The sequence below is a fragment of the Styela clava genome, chromosome 11, assembly GCF_964204865.1.
Source record: "Styela clava chromosome 11, kaStyClav1.hap1.2, whole genome shotgun sequence".
Lineage (NCBI taxonomy): Eukaryota > Metazoa > Chordata > Ascidiacea > Stolidobranchia > Styelidae > Styela > Styela clava.
The window spans coordinates 5,279,093-5,286,903 of NC_135260.1; the positions used below are offsets into that span (position 1 = coordinate 5,279,093).

The 7,811-nt window shown below is 35.4% G+C and overlaps 1 long non-coding RNA gene across 1 annotated transcript; it reads left to right on the forward strand.

Moving 5' to 3' along the window:
* The first annotated feature begins 2,644 nt into the window (after nt 1-2,644).
* LOC120332550 (uncharacterized) lies at nt 2,645-6,003 on the forward strand. Its single transcript, XR_005568107.2, has 4 exons — nt 2,645-2,860; nt 3,052-3,115; nt 3,703-3,868; nt 4,612-6,003. It is a non-coding gene; the product is annotated as an uncharacterized LOC120332550 (long non-coding RNA).
* Nucleotides 6,004-7,811: the final 1,808 nt, after the last annotated feature.

The following is a 7,811-nucleotide window of genomic DNA, read 5'->3' on the forward strand; positions in this document are numbered from 1 at the left end:
TATTGCAATACTGTTTTTATTTAATAAAAATCATATGAAAAAAAAAAAAAAAAAAAAACATAGAAAATAGAAGAAGAATTTGGTTTATGACGGGTACTGTCGGTGCGCTACAAATCATATTAATTTTTATTTATATTTACATTGTTCCGGTTGGATACTGTCTAAGTAAATAGGGAGAATTCTAAATATTAGCTCAAACTCAAAGACACCGTACCCCAAACAAAAGCCAAAAAAACCGTATTGTATTTAAGAAAGTGCCAATGAAAGCTGGCCCATTGCCATACTCATAAAGACGCTCCAGAAGCTTGTGTACCAATATGGAGGTAACTAATTTTGTTTGCTTATTTTACATCAAGTTGTGTAAAGGGACTGAATCCTATAGACAGGGGGTATATTCACTTGGCTAACACAGACAGGCAGTCCTCGAACTCCTATAAGAACTAAAATAAGCAAAATCGAAATAAAATTATGGCCTAACCCTAACTTGGTACACTGTTAAAAAAATTAGTAAATATACTAATTTTTCTAGTAAATTTTTACTAATTTTTCGTTGAATTTTACTTTCTACAAGAGTATTTTATTGAAATCACGTGACTTGCTTAGCTGAGCCAATCAGGGTGCTTGTTTGTTAATAGTTTACTAATGAATAGTAATTTCACTGATCAGTTAGTAATTAATATAACAGAAAAATAGTAAAAAGATTAGTATACTTGGAAAAAGTAAAAAAATCTAAGATCCTCTAATTTACGAGTAACTATTCTTTCCAATAAACGAATTTATCTACCTACGCATGCGATATAGTCACGAAGCAAATTTAAATACTCCTTTAGAATTTCATCTAAATTTTGCTCTGGGTATTAATTTGAATTAATTTTATTCTAAAATTATTTTGGTTCATCACCCAAAAATTCTGATTGTTTTGCTATTGCATTAGACAAGATAAGATATTGTTTTTATATATTATTTTTCCGGAAGTAAGCGGACCTATTTGTCCAAAAATTCATCCGCAAAAACTCCACGAGGCAGGTTGCGTGCGCAGCATTTTTGATTTCGAGTTTCCTTGCCCATCTCGGCTGGGACGCTAAGCTGTTTGGGAGCTCAGCATTAGGGCTGGGCATTTTCGAATACCTTGTGATTTCAGAATCGAATCGAATAATTTTTTCGAATCGAATCGAATCTCGAATACTTGAAAATATATAATTGTAAGCGACTTTATTATAGTAATTGGTCCTCTCAACAAAGGAATTACTGAATACATAGAATAAATCACTCAGATAGATTACTGAGCGTTCACACAGAATAACAAACACGTTTTATCAATAACTCACTACAGAAAATAGTCATATGTTAGAATTTCGTTGAAAAAATATGACTCCAATGAAAAAAAAATTGGGGAATTTACGTCGACCATTAGCCGAAAGATAAAAACAAGATGGCGGCGATTCGAAATTTATCTCTGAACCGATTCGAATAATTTACTATTCGATTCGATTCGAATATTCGATTCGAAATGCCCAGCCCTACTCAGCATCGGTTGCGTGCGTATGAAAACTGAATGCGGTACGTATGTTAAGTATGCAATAGCGTGAGTCTGAGTTTGATGATTGTGTTAGCAACGGTCTGTACGGTAGCTGCGAATTTACCACGGGTAGTGGTCTGAATATTGAGGTACCGGTACTGGTACTTTTTGCAGAGATCAAAGTGTCCTATATTTTAATCCTTCTCTTTCCGGTCATAGGTCATTTAGTACCGGTAATGTGCCAATTATGACATCACTCAAATGTCACGTGCCTGTAGCCCGCGCTTTTTCTGGTTCAGGAATTAGGACTCGGTAAGCGAGGCTCTTTGTCGTTAGTGGATGTTTATTTTAGGCGGTTGGTTTTTGTAGCTTTTCATGCGTTAATTGAGCATGTTTGTGTTACAGTAGCAGACTTGTAGTTGGTAGACCAAAATATTCTTTAAATACCGTGTACATCAGCATCTAATGGTACCGGTACCGTAGCCTACCTGTATACAGCGACATGCTTACACACTGCGTTAGTTTCGCCGTCTTACCGGTACCGGTATATATCGACGACCAAGAGTAAAAATCTGAATTGGCTATTTCAGTATTTGTTTCGGAATAGATGTAACTTACCGGTAGCCTATGGTGATAGGATACGTTCAAACGTTACAAGTCAGTGGCAACAATAGGTACGGTACCGGTAACAGACAGATGAATTCAACTATACCTACAAAGTCTACAAGGCGGCCATCTTGTTCGGAACGTATTTGGCGATTTCACAATTTACACTGTATTATTTGACTGTTTTTAAGCGTTTTAGCAGGGTTCTTGGTGTTTTTGACGGGTTTTCACTGTTTTTAAGCGTTTTAGCAGGGTTCTTGGTGTTTTTTGACGGTTTTTCACTGTTTTTAAGGGTTATAGCAGGGTTCTTGGTGTTTTTTTACGGTTGTACACTGTTTTTAAGCGTTTTAGCAGGATTCTTGGTGTTTTTTGACGGGTTTTCACTGTTTATAGGCGTTTTAGCAGGGTTCTCGGTGTTTTTTTGACGGTTTTTCACTGTTTTTAAGCGTTTTAGCAGGGTTCTTGGTGTTTTTTGACGGTTGGTCACTGTTTTTAAGCGTTTAGCAGGGTTCTGGGTGTTTTTTGACGGTTTCTCACTGTTTTTAAGCGTTTTAGCAGGCATTATTATTTAGAACATTGAAATATTCAACCAATAAGAAAATTTCTGAATTTATAAGTTCTTCAAAATCGGAATCAAAGAGTCTGAAAACTGAATTACCAAAATCGACTGGGGTGGTCACGTTGATCGCCTATTATTTCGGAGAAAACCTAAACCAAATATTTAAGTGTTTCCAGGTATGTTCTATGCTTTTTTTGTGTAAAGTACTTTTTTTTGAAAGTTTTTGCATCAAGAGTAATGTAACTTCTGCACAACACTGTTCGTATAAAGTTTTGTGAGCCGACTGCAAATTAATTGGAAACTAACTGCATGATAGTGGTTAACGGAATTTTTTTGCATATACATTCACTACTTTGCCTATTTTCAGAAAGAAACCACTTTTTCCCAGATATTAAAAGATATTCCAAAATCTCCATTTATTGCTTGCATAGGTAAGTGTTAGAGGTAAGCGATGTAATTGTGAATATCGGGAACAATTTCGAAAAATGATATGATAGCTGTTTTCCTGTGATTAATTCTGCGCAACTTTTTCAAAGGCCATTTTGTGTCGCCATATACTTCTCAGTTGTGATTATTATAAAATAATATCACCAGCTTCTGTCATGCAACCTGCTTTAACTGTTGCGTCACAGTATGCATTGCTTGAAATATGAAATATATTATTTCTGAAAGAACGTAATGCGCATCATAAGCCTCATCAATGTAATAAGTTCTCCCTTCGTTTTATCAGTGTTGCGCTTGCTATCAACGGTGAGTGAAAATAAGAACAAATCCATGTCTGCTATGTTAGATATATAGCCAAAGCCAATTTGGATATGATCGTACTATTATACAATTAATAATTGTGTAATTGCATATTATCAAAAAAATCACTAATCATCCACCTCTAGCAAATGTGTATTTGTTATTAGTTGGCTTTAGAAGTTGAGATAATAAGATTAATCAACCTGTCGAGTGACTTTCACTTTATTCATAAGCCTATAGATTCGAAGCTAAAGTTTACAATCTTGTGTTTCAGGTAACACGGTAGCGACTGCTGAGACTTTTTACGTCATCGCTGAACAAGAAGTGGTGTGTTCCTGTAGATCGTTTTTTGAAGCGGTAGCTTTTCAGTTTGCTTCGTTCTATGTTTTCAACATAGAATATCCAAAGAAGGCCTTGCTGACGTTTGATTTTATTCAGAGGTAAGAAAAAATGTGCTAGTCTACAGTGCTGATATAATTCTTGCTGTTGGCACAATGTACACGTTGTTGACGAATTACCTGTTTCTTCTGTCATGTAGTGTTATTTGATGACATACAATACAAAAAATGGGTTGTGAAAAGGAAATATGTGACTGGACTTGCACAAACTCATGGTGTCCATATCCTGGGGACTGGGCCATAAGTGGGGCTGAGAATAATTTAATTAGTTAAACAGTTTTAGGTGGTTAATAATAGACTGACTGGCGGTACCACACATGTTTCCTCCTAATCTAATATGTTTTACATCCATATGTGAAAAATGAACTCACAACAATCCTATTTTAGTGAACTTCAATTTCAAACGATGTCACTGTGCTCTCCATTTTGTAGCAGGAAATTTTTGATATATTTGCAAAAAATCATTACTAATGACAGAAATTAATACAATATTTTTCAATTGCTGCATTTGCAATCGAATGTCAACGAGCGGATGAGCCTATTGCGATTTGCGACAACTGGAGGCTAGGAGGATCTGGTGCTTCTTGGTTTAGCAATTGCATTCCTGGCCCACTGGCAGTTTTTTGTTTATCCCTTGGCAAGGCACGATACATTATAAATACCTGACATTTTTACTATTTTTGTCCAGTGTTTGTGTTTTTACTATTTTGGTGGTGAGATGACAGGACGTTTTCCAAATTTCATATGTGAAACCTATTCGCCATTTAAGTTCGGTCTTTTTTCAGGTTCTTCGGTGACATAAACCCCAGAGGCACTAAGTCGAAAAAAAGTAAAGGCAAAGACGTTCATGCAAAAGTAATCGGCCTTGCAAGAAGAGTGAATCTATCACAGGCGTTATATGTGCCGTTGTTAGAAATTGATGTTTAGATAAACTTTGGTGGTGTTACTGCAGCTTACATCACTTTTGACCAGGGGTGAAAACTCGATCAAATTTTCACATGCCTTTGATTGAGTTTCTCAAGTTCGAGTTCATTACCCTGGTCAGGGGTTTGAGTTCATGTATTTGATAGAGTTTTTCGAAGTTCGAGTTCGCAGCCCTGCTTTTGGCTGATCGATTAATTTGATAAAAAATGATTTAGCTGTGTGTTGGGTGTGAAGTCTGGATAATTTTAAACAAACTCTGCTCCGTAATCTTCTTCAACCACAAAATTTCTGGCTTCCACTCATGACTATCAACTCCCACATTTGCAAATATATGACTCCGTCTTCTGCTCAAGACTCTTTCAAAATATGAATTAAAACTCTTGACTCCCTGATCTTATAAGATTTGACTGCTGCTATGCTAGCTGCTTTAGTGTAACTTTTTGTCCAGTTTTATCAATTTTAACATTTTTGAATTTGCAACTTCTGCAAACTCTGCTCCTAGCTCATGAGCTTTAAAAATGTCCAGTCAAACTCTATTCATAAGTGTGGATAAACTCCGACTATGATTAACTCTATAGACTCCGCAAGCTTCAAAATTTAGAACTCCCACTCATGCTCCTACCAAAATCCTCAAACTCCCGCTCTTCGACTTCACGCCCCTTGAAATCTTATCTTGAAAATTATCTTGCATAATTAACTTTAGAATTTGTCATCTTTGAAACTCTTGCCATAGCTACAAAATAGGTTGCATGATATTTCCCAAAATTTTCCATTTTGAAACATTATAATTAGAGTAAAGTGCAAAAAATCGTGAAATTCTTACAATAGTCTCGTTATTATGTATGTCACGTTTGCCAGCGTCTCATAGCCTGGTATCCAGAAATTTGATTTCAAAATAAGTTTGTCAACTAAACAACCCAGTCCTAAAACGTTTTCTTGTTTGACTTTATTTGGATCTATTGAGATAAATAAATAGACCTCGAAATGTATAGACCAGATTTCTAACAAGTGCCAATAGAAACTCGATTTTGATCCATTACATACAGAATTCCTATGTCCTACAAGAACTTGTGCCCTCATTTTATTGCATGGATAGCCTTCAACGTCTCCTAATAGGTGTTTAAATTTGACTGTAGACCATATATTTTCTGAAATTTCTTTCGAAACTGTTTTACAAGCCTTAAAGGCGTTCAGTGTGTATTTATGGTTTTATAAAAATATCAATTGTAATAAAATGATTTTCGTTTCCAGAATCTCGTTTTTTTTATTTTAACTGTAATATGTGTGTTTACTGTTGTGTCGTGCTAGTAAATAGCTTTGCTACTCTCGTAGTGGTTCGGTCATCGCGAGTGAGAAATTACCATCATGCTAGTATTGTATGGTACTACTGTCGGGTAAGGTAGCTGCCATCGAGATAGTAATTTTATTTACTATTTTAAGGTAAAAAATATTACTACTGGTGGGTAGGTTTACTGCCGTCAAAAAAGTAGTATTTTTTACAGTTTTATAGTAATTTTTGCTACCATCAATCTATGTAAATTTACTAAAAATACTGTTCATAATACTACTGATAGGGCCTGTAAATTTTTTTACATGGGGCCAGTACTTTTGCTGCCATTTTTTTTTAGTAAATTTGGAAAAAAAATTTTAACAGTGTACACACATTACGGGAGTACCGAAAGCTGAGTCACCGCCGTGATCGTAGATAACTATCTTCGATTTTTTTAGATTGATGACGCATGTGTGAACTGTAAATGATTTTCTATCACTATTTTTAGTCCGGAGTTTGCGGTCTTGCTTCGAACAGACTCGAATGAATATTCGAAATTGATTGGAATAACTCAATTTGACAATATTCAAACACAATATAAATCCATACACAAGGGACTTCATTAGGATATCTAATAAATAGGTTTTCAGCATTTTACAAGGTTCGTTTTTTATCTTATCGGAAGATTTATATCACACGATCGATATGCTAACATAAGTTTAGTGATTAGACTACGTTGCATACTTCAATGAAAAATACTTTGGCCTAACCGGCTATTTATTTAACCTCGTGGTTTTTCAAGAAGTCATTACATGAAGTTCCAACATAGTTGGAAATAACTTTCATCACGTTCGTGGAAAATACCTTCTTATACAAATTATGGTACTTCGGCACCAGGTTAGATTGAGGCCATAGTTTTATTCCGATTTTTATTTTTTCAGTTCTATTACGAGTTCGGGGACTGTCTGTGTGAGTCAAGTGAATATACTCCCTATCCATAGGTTCCAGTTCTTTTACACAACTTGATGTAAAGTAGGCGAACAAAATTAGTTACTTCCATATTGGTGCACATAATTCTGTTGCGGCCAAGTTATTTTCTTTGTTTACATTTAAGGAGCAGTTTTCGTCCGTTACTTTGCTCAGACGCGAGTTTTCCTATTTCTGAGTGAGTTTGCTTTCAACAAATTAAGCAAAAAAAGTAAGTGCTTGTAACCTTTCTCTTAGCACAAAGGTCTGAAAACAATCCTGATTATCTGTATCTGATAAGCCGATAAGCCTTTTACGCGAGCCAAGTTCAAATTACACCCCGGAGCGGCTTACGACACCGTATACAAATAAAACCTCCGTCACAGCATGTTTTTGCTTTTTAAAATCTGACCCGATGCTGATCTTTAGATAGCATATTTGTGGAATAAAAAACGTAGTGAATATTCAAGGAATTCTGTAATCTCTTTTGGTTTGTTTTGTGTCTGAATCATTCTTTTGCGTCTTTGTCGTCTCGCCAATCAAACTTGACAACTTGACATTTTAAAAACACGCTGTGGTGAACGATAATTAAGATTCTAATTAAAATCTTTATTAGGGTTTTTTATTAAGATAGAGAGAGAGATTTTTTATTGCGCCAATCAAAATTACAGTCATTGTAACAATACAAAAACAAGCAATACATTACCTAATTTAATAGTCTTGCTGCACACTAACACAATTGTATTTCTGTAACGTTTCGTTTGACCAAGCATATTTCAACTATACATACCCACATAGGTGCTCCCGAAGTATGCGAACCAAGAT